The sequence below is a fragment of the Hippichthys cyanospilos genome, chromosome 10, assembly GCF_059441005.1.
Source record: "Hippichthys cyanospilos isolate Australia breed blue-spotted pipefish chromosome 10, RoL_Hcya_1.0, whole genome shotgun sequence".
NCBI classification, from domain to species: Eukaryota; Metazoa; Chordata; class Actinopteri; order Syngnathiformes; family Syngnathidae; genus Hippichthys; species Hippichthys cyanospilos.
In genome coordinates this window covers 7,946,002-7,961,430 of record NC_142378.1, presented here as the reverse complement: position 1 = coordinate 7,961,430, position 15,429 = coordinate 7,946,002, and the positions used below count along the sequence as shown (strand labels likewise).

The window sequence follows — 15,429 nt, the reverse complement described above, 5'->3', positions numbered from 1 at the left end:
ACTAGAGGAGGCGATAAAAAGTAGCATAATGGCCGTACAAACAAAACAAAGATTATAATGTAACAATCTTTAAATATCAAGGGCATGCTTGGTTTACTTTTACATTATCAGTCAAGTCGCACAAGAAGGTAGGCTGAGTTACTTCCGTTGAATATTGCTTGATTCTTTTCACAAAGTCGTTAAACGTTTGGAAAAAAACATCAACTTTTAATCGGTCTCATTCAGAAGACAACAAATTCAAACTATTAATTCTTGAAAATGTACACCTGTGAACTGAAAGTCATTGCAGGTCATAAAACATCATCCACATCACATTACTGAATGGGAAATACTGTATCAAAATTTACAAAGCTGTCATCTTAGGAAAATGGGCCTACTCTGAAGAATCTAACATGTGAAACATATTATGGTTTGAAAAATAATTTTATACGTGGTGTACAGTTCCTTATGTAGTTGTTATGCAGATTTAATGCTTTCGTGAGGGTAAAATACCGAATGGACTTGAAGATATTTCCAAACTTTTGATTGGTACAGTGTACACTGAATTTTCTCCACACATTCTGAACAATTACGATCTTAACCGATTTAAATGGAAATAAATGACACAACAAACATTCATTTAAAGTTTTGATTTATTGAAAACAATCACATGCAAAAGTCCATTCAAACAAAAATGATGTATATTGATTGAAGTCGGTCTCAATGTAACTTTAGCAATCATAGCTTGCATAATTTGTTTAAAAGGAAGTAAATTTATTTTGCAATTTTTTAGCAGTAAAGCCATAATACTCTCTCTGGAATTAAGTTGATAACTAAATTATTTTTCACAATCAAATAATACCTTAATGAACACATTTTACAAACAAACATAGCTCACCTATTTGTCATGTGGCGTTCATAAGCAGAGCAGTGATTGATTGGTCGTTACCAGAACCTTCAGCACGTGATGTCATTTTGGGTCGACAGCAAGAGAAAAATAAGTGTTTCTATAAGTATTACATTCACATGAAAAATAATGATCAAATTAACTCATTCAATCCCAAAGACATAATTTTACATTATTAAGAGTCCAGACATTCAATCTCAAGTACTTAATTATATTATTTTCCAAATATTTTCAAGTGATAGGCTAAAAAAAAGTGACCAAAAACGTCGGATGCCAAAAAGGTTGATAATTGACAAAATTTTAACTTTCTCCTGCTGAACACGACAAAACATGTGGACTATCTCTGTAAATGCCACAAAACAGTTATTAGTACCTGATGTAAATATGTTTTGTAAACCATTCATCGAGTATTCCGACACTTTTACAAAATCTCGATTTAACTGCCAAGCATTTGAAAGAGTGCATCAAAAAAATCCTACACCTTAATCATGTCTGAAAGACACCCAAGCAATTGATTTCATAATATATGTCGGTGTTTTTTTTTAACCATTGAACAATCATAGTTTTTAAAACTGTTTTTGCTTTTGGTATTTGAACCGTCACTGGTATCATTCATCAGTTTTGGGTTACATCGATAAGATTTAAAACTGCGCTCACATGATGCTACTTTTCATACCAATCATACTCTTAACAGTAGCAAAAAAACAAAAGGAAAATTCCATCCAAAAAGAAGATAAGCGACATAAACGTTTTCCTTCCTTCCCCCACGACCACAAAACAAACACCGTCTGGTACATTAGTTCTTTCTGCTACAGTCATCACAGTCACAGTCAAAATTTATTTTAATCCTCCATGTGCTGAATATATATCCGAGTTTACACAGAGACTTTTTTTTGTCATCCCGATTAAAGATTTATTTTCATTTATTCACTTGCTTGATCTATTCTGCTCGGCCATTTACACACTCGCTCTGTTAATCAGATCGGCCATGTCACACGTCGATATCGATCACGTGAATTGTAAAGATGGATTTCATTCGTCTTTTTAGCACAGTAGTTGTGATTTTCTTAGCACTTTTATTAAAGCACCATCATGATAAAACAAGTTACAAGTTCTTTGAAAGAAGTTTTCTCATTGGAGAAGAACTTGGCTATTCTGATTGAGCTGTCCACATGATACTATAACACCCCCGTGATTCCGAATGAAATTCCATTCGGATTTAGCCTTTTCATTCTATTGGGGGAGTTTATATGGAGTATTTTCATTTCGTTGTTCATTCAGATTCAAATTATTGATGGCGCTTGCCCCTGGTGGCAATATACAAACTTTAAAATTAAACTAGGTGTCTGATTATGGATCAGTAATGTACTGCTGCAAATAACAATTTGACTTGACTATAGGCCACAGATTTCAAAGTTTGAGAAAAAGTAGTGGTGTATAGTCCGAATTTTACAGTAGATATGTATGAGTACAGTTCTGTACCAAGGGAATCCCCATTTCAAAGCGTAGTCCTTGTTTGTGGGCAGTGAGGTAGACGCGTTACAAAGGAACCTCAAGTTGAACTCAAGCCAAGACTATTGCCCCCTTCAGCCTGAACCGCGTCTAACCTTGTTTTTAGTGCCTTCGACTTGCTTATATCTTGACACGTGAACCTGTAGGCAAACAACGTGTGACACAAAAATGAGCAGAATGACAAGAAGAGATGAAAGATTACTTTGTGGCAGCACATAGGAATTCTCAAAATTGTGACAATGTGACAGGTCCTGCGAGTGATTGCGAGCATTTGCGATAATGCAGATGAAAAGCGCATGCCATATTATCCTGTAAATTTCATGGCTTTCTCAGACAATCTGAATACAATCTCTAAAGTTACACTACACATTGCTTTAAAATGAGATGACTGTGGACCTCAGTGTGCACCAAGCCTAATTTCAGGCAAGATAATTAATTCTCAGCGAGACAAAGTAGCAGTGGTGTGTTATGCTAATCGCACCAGAGAAGGAATGTGGGCTGTCTGGAACGAAGGCAGGTCAATGAATGCATATTGCACAAAATTTATCTCAGTGTAATCTGCGAGATTAGATAAAAATGCCTTTATTGTGCAAGTTTCTCAATGAAGTTAGTATTTGAGTTCTGCTTTAAAGAAGACTAACCGCCCTTTTCTCGTACTCTTTGAAATGAACTTCCTGGTTTGGAGATACACTCTAAAACCAGTTGGGTCAAAAAGAGGCCGCCACAACTTTTTGGGTTGTTCATTTACCTGGAAAGGGGGGTAACATCAATAACCCACAAAGCAACCAAATGACTTTTTTTTTGTGTGAGTTGCATATATATGTACGGTATATATTTTTTTACTTTTCATTTTATTTTAAAATAAATTCTAAAACTATTCATGACTCTTCAATAGAGCAGAACCCCTGGGTTAAAGACAAAATTTCATTTTTTTTTAATTCATATGACAAATACACAGTATAACCCCCCCACACCCCAAAAAAGAAAAAAATAGTCTTTCTGTTTTTAGAGTGTATTTCTAAAGTTCCATTGGGCCTGTGGGCATTAAAGCAGATTAGTATCAAAATAGGTGGTTCCTAACCCCTGTGATTTTTTTCTTTAGCCACGTACCCCCTGAATAGTGCGAAGCAATTTTGAAAAAAAAAAACAAAACCTTAAAATAATGAGTGGCACTGCTATCCATGTCTATTATATTAAATAAATATGGGACGGCAAAGTGTAGTGGTAGGGTTGTACCACTTAGGATCAAAGATCGCGTCACTAATGACAATGCACATCTTTACAAAACTCAACAAAATAAAGTCAAACAATATTTTGCAAAGGATTTTCTATAACACATTTTAGCACAAAGTTGTTTCATGTTCCAAGTAATTTGCTCTTAATTTGAAAAGAAAACTACTGTTCCTGTCACAGCAAAATAAAGCATTCAATTTAATTTGCTGATACCTGCAGAAACCCTGTTAAAATCTTATTTACCCCCTGAAGTGTTTTCGTACATGCCCATTTGAGAACCGCTGGTTCAAACCCAATGGTTTTACTACTGTTGGTAAGCATGAACGAGGTGTAAATTTATACGACTGTATGCATAAAAATGGAATAGCTCGTAGTCCAGCATTCCACTAAACACGTTAACCACAATAAAAAATGTTCTCTATTCTCAGGACAGCCTTACAGGTTAAAACACTTTCATGCTTACAGGCCTTAAAGTTTATTTTGACTTTGATGGGCATGTGGGTGTGTGTTGTCTAAAGTGCTGAATAATTGTTGACGAACAGTCAAGTGAGTTTTGTTCCTGTTTGACAGCCAGTCTTGACTACACGTGCAACATAGACGAGCTTCTAAAAATGCTCTCTTTTAGAAGCAGACCTCTATGAGGTTAGATGTGCGTCACAATTGCAGAAATGTTTTGTGAAATACCACATAACAAAAACATGTTACGTGTGTTGCGTGGACTAAACTGTGCATGTGCATGAATTGTGCAAGTTATTCAATGCAAGTTGAATAAAGTTTGACTTATTTTCGATACTTTGTTTTCTTTGACGTGTGATAATGTGTCTTACTGTGGCCCGGATATGGAAATTTCCAAAAATGGATCCTGTTCATTTAGATTGCCTTCTGGTGAACTTGGTAGTCAGCGGTTGGTAATTTCAAATTCTGGAGAAGAACTTTGCACAGTACAGTAATGTAGCCTCTGTTTGTCGCTACCACTCAAGATGATAAATTCACTCCTCAAGGTGGAGCTAGAGGAGAACTCTGGAAGTGTTTCCTATGGATTACCACTCTTGTGTTATGGCATGATATCAAGCGGCCTGAATATTTCATTTTGAGTGATGGCATTTACTGTCCTACTCACAGTGACGGCCCCTAAGGCCATGTGGACCAGCGACCACGGAGGCCCCAGCTCTGCGGTCGTCTGCTATACTCTGCCAATAACAACATGGCAGGGGAGGTGGGAAATAAGTTCAGGAAACCAGCTGGCTCGCTGCAACAGGGGTGGCGGTTCCGAGTTTGCCTGAGCTGCTGAATAGCTCAAATAAGAGCAGACATATTTTGGCGAGAAATAACCAAGGACATGCGTGGGACTTTTTAAAAATCGGATTCATCAATCACCACAAAAATGGTCAAATTTATCGATTATGAAAGTAATCCTCAAATGCAGCCCTGTGTAATGTTAAAAACGTGACAGGAAATTAGCCAACAACGTTTCACAATGATCCAGTATTGAATTAATTTTTGGTGAATATTGCAATGTGCTTAACATATCTGCCTCACAGTTATAAATTTAATGATTCTAATCCTGGCAGGCCTTCTTTTATGGAATTGTAGTTTTCACGGAATACTTTTTTCCCCCCATCATTCCAAAAACATGCATCTTCAGTTCATTCTGTCCAATCTTTTGATCTTTTCATCAAAAGCTTTTCACATCAAAGGGAAAGCATTGAAAGAGATGACATGGGGGGGGCTGCAATTTTACCCAGATGGTGATAACATGTCATGTTCAATACGGCTCGATCACGTAGTTATTACACTACCAGGCTAAAATGATGTGGAAGAAAATGACCCAAAAATGATCAAAATACTGCACAAGCATTGAATTTCTCTGGTTGTGTAGGCCCTGTGATTACCTGACGCCCAGTCCAAGGGTTTACCCCACCTCTCCGGTGAAATCAACTAGGCTAGGCTCCGATTCATCTGTGATCCTAGATTAAATAAAATAGCTCTCTAAAATGGATGCATGGCTCTTGTCTTGATGATGGGAGAGTTTGACTGCTTTGTAAAGCCTTCTTCATGGACATTGGAAAGGTTTCAATGGTGTTCAAATCTGGACTTTGAGTTGGTCAATCCATGTGTGAAAATGATGTCTCATGCTCTCCAAAAACATTCTTTCGCTATTTGAGCCTCATGAATGCTGCTATTGTCATCTTGGAATGCGCTCCCCTCATCAGAGAAGCAGAGAGAGAAAAAAAAAAGGCATTCATGGAAAAACCTGCTCATTTTGTATATTCACTCAGCCAGATGGCCTCATTTTTGGGGAACATGTAAATTGTAGCCCAATTGAAGCAAGTCGAGATTAGAACGCGAACGCAGTCTGCACTTAGTATGTAGTCTGCATCACCTCTATCTGCCTTCCGCAATGTGCTCATTACTCTTGAATGGTGTCAATCAAGACTCATTCAAACCACATTAAATGTTCCATTGTTCAAGCTAACACTTGTTTTTCCATTGCTATCACCAATTTATGGAAACATTTATTTTCATCTTTTATCATTGATGTCCAGTTGAGTGAGACCGAATAGGCCAGTGACAAACCAGCTTGCTCAATGCCTGGATATCATAGGGCAGGGATGAGCAATTTAAATAATGGAGGGGGCCACAGTTTTTGATCAGTGATAATGGAAGGTGACAGGGAACCGCAAAAATTTAATTTGATTTAAATTGAGTTTTAATACGGTCGATATATGTATGAATATGTAAGATCCAGCTTTGTATTCTCTCCATGCAATCCATATTGCTTTTCGTGTACTTTACCTGGTTTTCTCATCATAAACATGCCGGTAAACAACCAATGCCCAACCCCCCCCCCCCCCAGTAACTTTGAAATTTTGACGCTCCTTTGTATCCTCATGCTCACTCAGCCAGGTGCTTTGTCTGCTCCCTGCAGTTGCTAAAACTTGGCAGACCCTCTTTTGGATGCGCCATCTTTTTTTTTTTCTTTTACCTTCTCCATTCCTCTGCACTCCTCCACTGTTATTCCTCCTTTTGTCTGTTGTGCTTGGCATTAACGCTGCTGTAGACCCTCAAGTGTGGAGCCAGTGAACTCTCCAGCTCTAAGCTAAGACAACAGGCCCCCTTCTTCTTAACACACACAATATCCAAGATCAGGCTTTCACAATAACTGGAGGCGTACAGTAAAAATGTTGCTCCTCGGGGTAACTGGGTCTCTCAGTCTTGGGCCGCGTTTGACCTCCTTTCTGAGCAAACCTAAATAGAACTATATCCGTTTCTTACAGTAGAGGGCGCCAGATGTTGGTGCATGATGACAATTCACAGACGTAAAGAAAATACGATGTATATTTGATACTTATCCAGAAATAGACGTTTAATTTAATTTAAAGTTGAACTGATTCCAAAATTGATAACGTCGAATAAAAAATGTGGAAAAGTGAACCAAAATGTGGTCCTAATTTGCTTCTTTGGATGGATTCACTTTCAATTTTCATAGAATTCCTGCAAGACTCACATTTTTCCTTTCTACAACTATGCAAAAGCTATTTCATGGATTAAAAAAAATAAATCAGCCAAGATAATAGTTGTTAGATAGATTCCTGCTGTGGAAGCAACAAAACAGGTTGCCTCACGCAAGAACCAGCTGTGAGGTCCTCCTCACATTGTGCAGTGGTAGACACGTGTTTGTCTACTGGGTCAACAGTACAGTTCCATCCTTGGAAGGAGACCAGAAAATGCACAGAGCTACTCTAAGTGAAGATGCTTTATTGTCAAGTAGAAAGTTAGCAACACAGTCTTTCTCAAGTCAGGTGGGGGCTATCGTATCTCTTCAGCTTCACTCAAAGATTTTTTTCCCCCCCAAACATTTCATACAACTCATAAACAAATTCCTAGGAAAACACATCAGATTTTTTTTTTCCCAACGTGTATATCATTTTTGTCACGCTTCATTATAATTATTTTTTAATAAGATTCACAATATGATGTGATCCATTAAATCATCGTTAAATACGTCATAATAAACCTCTACATTTCACATTAATGCGCACTTAATCGGGCAGATCAAGTCAAACCTAGGCACAGGAAATGAATGGTTCTGATTTAAAAACAGTTGGCTCAAAAACAACCCAACTTAAGTTCGAAAGGAACCAAAAACACCTTATCCGAGTACCTGATTATTCAATAGTATTTTCAGTAGGATACCCTAACACCAAATTGATAAGCCAAAATGTTGGGTGGATTCCTTTTTGACCCAGGGGTTTAAAAACGCATATTTCAGTGTACTAAATTCTTGCCATTTAATGTCATAAACTCACTAAACAAATGCAATTCTGTAAAATATTTAACATGTTAATTGGCTTCTAATAATGCAGTTATTTTTTGTTCGTAATGTAACACTCTTCTGTATATTCTAAAAACAATTGGCTTAAAAAATTACCCAAGTCTGGGTCAAAAGGGGATCAGCATTTACTTGGGTTAAATTGACCTTTTTTTTCCTTTTGCACTAAAAAAAATGTGTCAAATTGACCCAAGAAGTGTTTGGTCCCTAATTGATCCATAATTGGGTTATTTTTGACCCAACTGTTTTTCCAGTAAAGTGAAAAGAGCCAGAGTTACACATGCCAGCATTTCAAAGGGTTTGGAAACTTTTTTCCATGTCTGCACCTTGTCTTTTAACAGAGAACCTGGTTACAGGCATGCTATTGAGAAATAAAAATATCAAATTAAAGCTCGCCCATATGTTGCCCATCAGAACTTGTCTGCAGTTTCCTTCATCCCATCTGTGTTTACTGTCCAATTACTTTATAGGCACAAGTGTGCACCCCCCCTAGCCTCCTTCTGACCACCACCAAATCTTGTCATTGTCTTTGTCTGACATCATCAAATTACACACAGCATCGGCATCTGTCATCATCATTCCAGTAATGATTATCATTATCGTGCCGCCATTACCATCTAAGCCGGGACTGCATCATATTTGGCCGGGTCTTCAGGTCGGCAAGGGAAAGGGCGGGCTGGATCACAGACATAGCAGTGATTGAAGGAGTATTTTTTTCCAAACCGTGTTCCTGACTCGATGGGAAAGGTTGGACAAAACGAGCCTAAATGAAAGACCGTGCAGCTCTCACACCTGGCGTTCTCTTATCATTGCCGCTTAACCGTCATCACGCTATCGGACAGACACGGGCCGATGCTTTGATTCTTCCCTTTATCATTTATTCGGGGGGTGGTGAACTCTCCGAATCTGTCGCATTATCTCACGTGTTGCCAACAGGCTTCGTAATGGCCGCTCACAATGATGGGAAGGGTCGCACAGCAGCAATAGCGGCCTTATCTGGCATCGGCATTGACAGCTGGGAATGTGTCAGCGCCAACAAGTCCGTTATATTGTTTTCATGTTTCCAGCTACATGTAATATATGTTAGCGAGAAGGGTGGGGTTGCGACGGCTTCCTGTTATGGTGATGTCCTGCTCGAGTGCGTGGTAAAAGAATGCATTGGTTAACATCCGCATGGTATAACTAGCAGCTCAATGTGCAGCCTTTTATGCCCCTGGATCATTTCCATTGGTCGCTTATCAAGACACTGAATTTGGCATTAATATCTACTCCAAAGTATATCGATCACATTATTATGAGGCACATTATAAGGCATACAGTATCTTTGCAAATTTGATAAGCTACAATGAATGAACATTTGTTTTAATTGTAATAAATCAAAATGTTGATTTTGGATTTAAATGCGATTTAAAAACCAATGACCAAAATCTGGGTTCAGAATTGGATGTAGCTTAATGTTATACAAATGCGTTATGAATTTGAAAAATCAAATGTATGTTGTTTTCAGTCCTTTTTGGCCCAAGGAGAAAACAAATTACTTTTGATCACGATTGAAAAATCTTTCACCATTATCCCTTGTGCTGTGTTTTGTCCAATCATTTCACTTCAAGGGGAAAACTTTGAGACAAGAAATTTCACCCAGATGGTGACAACATGTCAACATTCAACATGGCACGACTACTTAGTTATTACATTACCAAGACTGTGATTCCTTAGCTAACATATTGAAAGAATGATGTGGAACAAAATGAAAAACATAGAAAAACATCGATAAGCAAATGATTTTTTTAAATCATTTTCATTGACCCACAATTGTCCAAAATCTTAGACAGTTGAGATGATCAGATTTAATTTGCCCTCCGTGAAGCAGACTGATTATTATATTGTATTAAAACGACCTTTTACAATAATCTGCTTTTGTTTTATAAAACAAAGATCAATATTTTTCACGTTTTTTGACAGACCGAACCAAAAAGTGAGTCATAAAAATGGTTACATTTTTACACAAACTCTAAAATTCTTTCATAACGTGTGAGGGCGCTTATTGCAATTTATTACGGAGAAGGCAACTTAGCTCAGTCTTCTACGACAGTCCATGTCTTCTACCAATTCCTGCTGTGTATATGAAACTTGACTGATGCCGCTTAGGAATTTGCCCTACATCACCAGAGCTGGGGCCCGCAGCTGTAAATCACATGACGAGCATTTGGGAATGACCATAACGAAGACAGACGGCTGGAAGCGGGAACTGACAGTGGGAGTTGCATTCCTGAGGCCATTCTTGTCATATTACACACATGCTGGAGATGTTCATTAAATTCCTAACAATGTTTCAAGTTGAAGTATAATAGTATACTCAAATATTTTATCACGAACTGAACTTTTTTTATGACGTACTGCTCATTAGAAGAAATAAGTAGACATCAATTTATCAGAGGCGGGTGTATGTCACGTGGTATAATTTGGGGTCTCTAAACAATCAATTATTATAACAATGATGAATATTGGCGGTGGCGCAGTGAGTAACACGTCCGCCTCACAGTTCAAAGGTCACGGTCCAAATCCACCTCGCTCCAGCCTTCCTGTGTGGAGTTTGCATGTTCTCCCCGAGCCCGCATGGGCTCTCTCCTGGCACTCTGGCTTTCTCCCACACTCCAAAAATATGCATGGCAGATGAATTGGACATACTAAATTGTCCTTAGGTGTGATTGCGTGCGTGAATTGTTGTTCATCTCTGTGTGGCTGGCAACCAGTTCGGGGTGTCCCCCGCCTAAAACAATCGAGTCAAAAATAGTGCCAAGAGGGGACCAATCCAACATTTTTAACTATTAAGTTTACCCAAAATGTTGGGTTACTTCATTTTTTTGTTTTGAAACACACGAGGACCAACCCAACCATCAGTTTTTCATTTTCCAGAAAAGTTGGCAGTCCTTTTAAGACCCAGTTTGGGATATGAGATACCTCTCTTTTCAAGTGTAGGTTTTTTTTTTTTTAATTCTTTACACTCTAAAAACATTTGGTTAAGAAATAACCCAAATAATCACATCAAAATGGGACCAACCCATTATTTGGAGTTAATCGACTAACCCATAAATTTAACTCAGTTCATTTTTGTTTTGAAACAAAAATTATTTGAGTTATTGGCTCAAAATAACCCAAATTGGGTCAAAATGACCTACCCAACTTCTTAAGTTATTCCTTTTACCCAAAAAGTTCAGCCAGTCCATTTTTGTTTTAAAACAAATATTTGAGTGTATTTTTTAAACCAACATTTTTACACTCATGAACACAATTCGTGTCAGTTTCTAACCAAAACGTTGGGTTGGTTTGTTGGTTTTTAGAGTTAGAACAGTTTTTAGAGTGGCTTCTAGGGGCTGATTCACTTCTACAATATCACAAATTATAGACCTGTATCCCCGAGGCAACAATTGCATCATTTCTCTAAGACTGTACAGAGGCTCTGAATGGATATGACAATTTCTAGTCTTCCCCATGCTGTAGTGGGCCTGCTCCACATCCATGAACCCATCAGCACGACATTTGAGTAGTTTCCACAGTACATGTGCAAGCTTTACTTTATTCGCTGACGCAAAATTGAGAAGAACAATTGAGTGATACACCAAACAATGTGGGGGATATTCACAGTCACACGCCAGCCCTCCAACAAGCAGCAGATGCTGGCGACAGTTCCTCAGCGGGACCATGCACATCTTCAGTGTTCAGATCTTTCTTTTTAAAGCCACTTCACAGACAAATTTCGACAAATAGATGACCGAGCTGACGCTATATCCTGGGTGTGGAAGAAGAGTGTTCCGTTCTGTGAGGGAAGATCTTAAAGAAAGATGATGAAGTGGCTTCTGGGTGACCTCATAGGCTGCCTGTGGAGTTCTCTAATAAAGTAGACACTCGAAGCACAACAACAAATATTGACTCATCCAGATCCTGTGCCCCTGCTGGCACACCACACAGATGGACTGCTCAAAGCACCAACCATGCTGACAATATTTAATTTTTCCAAAAGCATTTACCCAACATATTTCAGATCTCAATGTCGCCACTGTCTCCATCAATCTATTCTGTTTGTCACACTGTATAGCTATTGATCAAATTTCTTCTTTTACTCAAAGTATCATTCGACGCGTACGTCGTGCCTCTCAAATGGTTACCAGCCAATTGAATGTATTGCTTTTCAATGAACAGTATAGTTTTCTTTTCAAATTAGGAGCAAATTCATTGGAACATGAAGCACTTTAGTGATATATTGTGTTCTAGTGGTTACTTAGCAAAATGCTATTATGCCTTCAATTTCCTAAATTTTATACTGGCTGCACGTTTTCCAGCAGATGCACCGGAAATCCCCAATTAGCATCCTCTTTTACTTATTTATCACAATAAAATGCGAAAACTTATAAAAAAGACATTTCTAGAACTCTGAATTTCTTAAATAGAATGAAATTTAGACTCCCCCCCCCAAAAAAAAAACAAAAACTTAGTTGAGCACCCTAGCATTGAGACATAACGTCTTAGCAAGCAGAGGCCTTGGAGTGCTCAATGCAAAATATTTCCTTCAGTCAATAAATGTGTACATTCAAGGAAACAACTCTTTAGATACTGATTTGATTGAGTAAATTAGTGCTTTGTATGATTTTCAGTCATATTCACCAGACTTGACTATTTGTATTTGAAAAAAATGCGCCACCTTGTGGTGGAAAGAGGTATTACATCAGGCTTAGTAACCATGCATTTTATGGGGGTTACAGATTGATTTGTTTTAAAAGTAGATGTTGGGCTATGAAAAGGAAAACTGAGTCAATAATTTTTTTCAAACGCAGCGCTAATTGTGTGGAATTTGAATGCAAACATGTCAAAAGGCCATATGTGGACATTAGCGGTTCAGAGTGTGAAAATTGACTCATTAGCTCCTTTAGATGTCTACTCTTCACCCTACATATGTCCCGCTCTGTGTTTTCAGACAAAACGCCTTCCCTTTTTTGGTTTGAGGAAGACTCCTGGGTGGTCCATCGATGAGCATTTCCACTTGGGCCTCCGGGCATATGCAGAGCTTACAGCTTTCGATGTTTGACCCTAAACAAATGTGTCGCAGACAGTTGCAAGAAACGAGCATCTGTTTGTGTTGATAGCGGGTCGAAAATCCAGTTTCCCATCATCGACATGGTGAAAGGCCGCTTTTTGGATTTGTTTTCTCAAAACCTCAAAGGTTTGTGGGGGAATTACTTCACAAAATGATGGATTTGCTCAAGAATCCAACGCTTAACATCATTTTCAGTGTTGTCTTTTTTCTTTGTCTCCGTTGCAGTTCTTGCAAGTACCCAAAAGAACAGCTGCATCCCAAATAAAGAGTGTGTGTGGGAGGGGTCATTGAGGCACATGAAAGGTGGCAAAAATGCTGATGGGCAGGTAGGTTAAGAGGATGTTCTGAGTATTTCAGCATGTTAACCAAACCTGCAATGATCACCACGAGCGGATCAGGCTAGGCTGCGGGATATCTATCAGCTGCACATCCTGTTCGTCCATTTGGCCCAAGTACACCTGCTTTACTAGACTTTCATACCCATAAAAGCTTTTTGTGACTTTTCCAACAATTGATGTCAGACAAAGTGAGGTAGACATCACCGTTTTGTTTTTGGGATGCTTTTAATTTCCGATTGCTTCAAGGGAATCAGCTGTCGTTTGGTTTGGCCTTGAACGCTACGTACCGTCTTTGCAGGCGACTATTTGCGTAGAAGTGTTTGGTCCTTGAGGGGAATGCCCCGCCCCAAAGAATCCATCTGAATCCACTGAATCCATCAATCAGTCACATGTAGAAAATGAAAAGTATATGTTTCATGGTCAAACTATTGCAATTAAACTTAACTTCAAAGGTTCATTATTGCAACGCTGCATAAAGAAATTTGACTAAACTGCTAGTGAAATGACACAAGACACTTACATATTCTAAGTGTGTCAGATTAACAGATTAATTGCAATCAATTAAATACAGTCATAGCTAAAGTGTTTTTTTAAAACATTATTAATTATCTCTATGCTTCATGTATGACGATTGCCTACATTATTCCTGCATTTTGCTTCTTGTGCTTGAGTAGTTAGGGGTTGGAAAACAAAGGTCAATTACACACTGAAGTGGGCAATGATCAGCTGTCGTGCTTGGCATAACCTTACAGTGGATGGTACAAACTTTTCGTTGCAGAAAAAAGAAAGATGGAGGCGCATGTGAGATTGCTCAGTCCAATGAATGGTATATTTAACTTTAAAAAAATGCCATTATGGCACTTTTGATGACCACAGAAGCGGCTCAGGTTTAGCCTACCGCATCAATACAAAGCACCCAGCCTCAAAGCAGTAGTTTGCTCTATGGGTTTCTGAAAACGTTCTGCATGGTAGGCTAAAATCAATTCAAAAGATGGTTTTCAAATGGGCGTGTGTGTACCCCTGTGGGTTTGTAAAGGCACCATAGGGGATTAAATTCAAATTCCAGTGGTCTCAAACACATGAAGAAGACCAAACATTCTTGAAAATGCAAATCTGTGAAAATTGAAATACACCTCATGAAGCTGATTGAGACAATATCAACATGTGCAAAGCTGCCATCTTGGCAAAATGTTGCCTATTTTCAATTGTTACTTAAGAATTTTATTTCAGATTCTAGAACATATTTTGGTTTGAATGACTTTAGTACATGATTCATTGCATGTTGTTCCATAGTCTTGATGACTTTTGTATAATTTAAAATTTAGGAAAAATAATTAAAAAAAAACATGGAATTTAACTGTGTTTTTCAAACTTCCGGCTAGTACTGACATCTTACATCTAAAATATTTTATATTAATGTGACAGTACAATAATATATTCACAATTCCATTTAGAAAACAAACAAACAGCTGTAAATTCAGTATAAATGAAGTACTCCTTATTTTTTAAAGTCATAACGAAAGATCCATCTGTTGCAGAGCCCTGGTCTAAATCTATAGCGTTAAATAGGGCAAGGGCTTTCTAACTAGATAATGTATATGTGCACATGAGAGCACATTCGAAGTGCAACGCTAAATTCACGAGAATACAGAATGCTTGTTCAATCTTTGCTGCTGTCAGACAGATGTGATGTGCATGTGGCGAAAAACTTTCTCTCTACTGCTTTCCTTCTGCCTTGCTTGAATCAACTTTACTTATGGAGCAAGAGATGACCTCACCCCTTCCAAGTCCCAGCACCCCCAAGGTCTGGACAGGAAATAGAGGAGAGCACCACCCCCACCCCCACCCAGCCCGGTTGCACCCAGCTACCCTCAAAAGAAGACATCAAAGTCTGTAGAAACCTCAGAAATAAAAAAAAAATTAGAATGCCATTAATGTAAAATGCATAACATGAGAGACATTTGGTTGGTAAATGTTCACACAGTCAATTCCAGCCATTGTTTGGATTCCTCTTTAGGGAGCGTTTTATGTGCCT

At 38.3% G+C, this 15,429-nt stretch overlaps 1 long non-coding RNA gene across 1 annotated transcript; it reads left to right on the top strand.

Annotated features, from left to right (window-relative positions):
• Nucleotide 1: 1 nt before the first annotated feature.
• On the top strand, nucleotides 2-13,587 carry LOC148416938 (uncharacterized). The gene is made up of 3 exons (XR_015867017.1): nucleotides 2-128; nucleotides 12,937-13,182; nucleotides 13,282-13,587. It is a non-coding gene; the product is annotated as an uncharacterized LOC148416938 (long non-coding RNA).
• The last annotated feature ends 1,842 nt before the right edge of the window (nucleotides 13,588-15,429 follow it).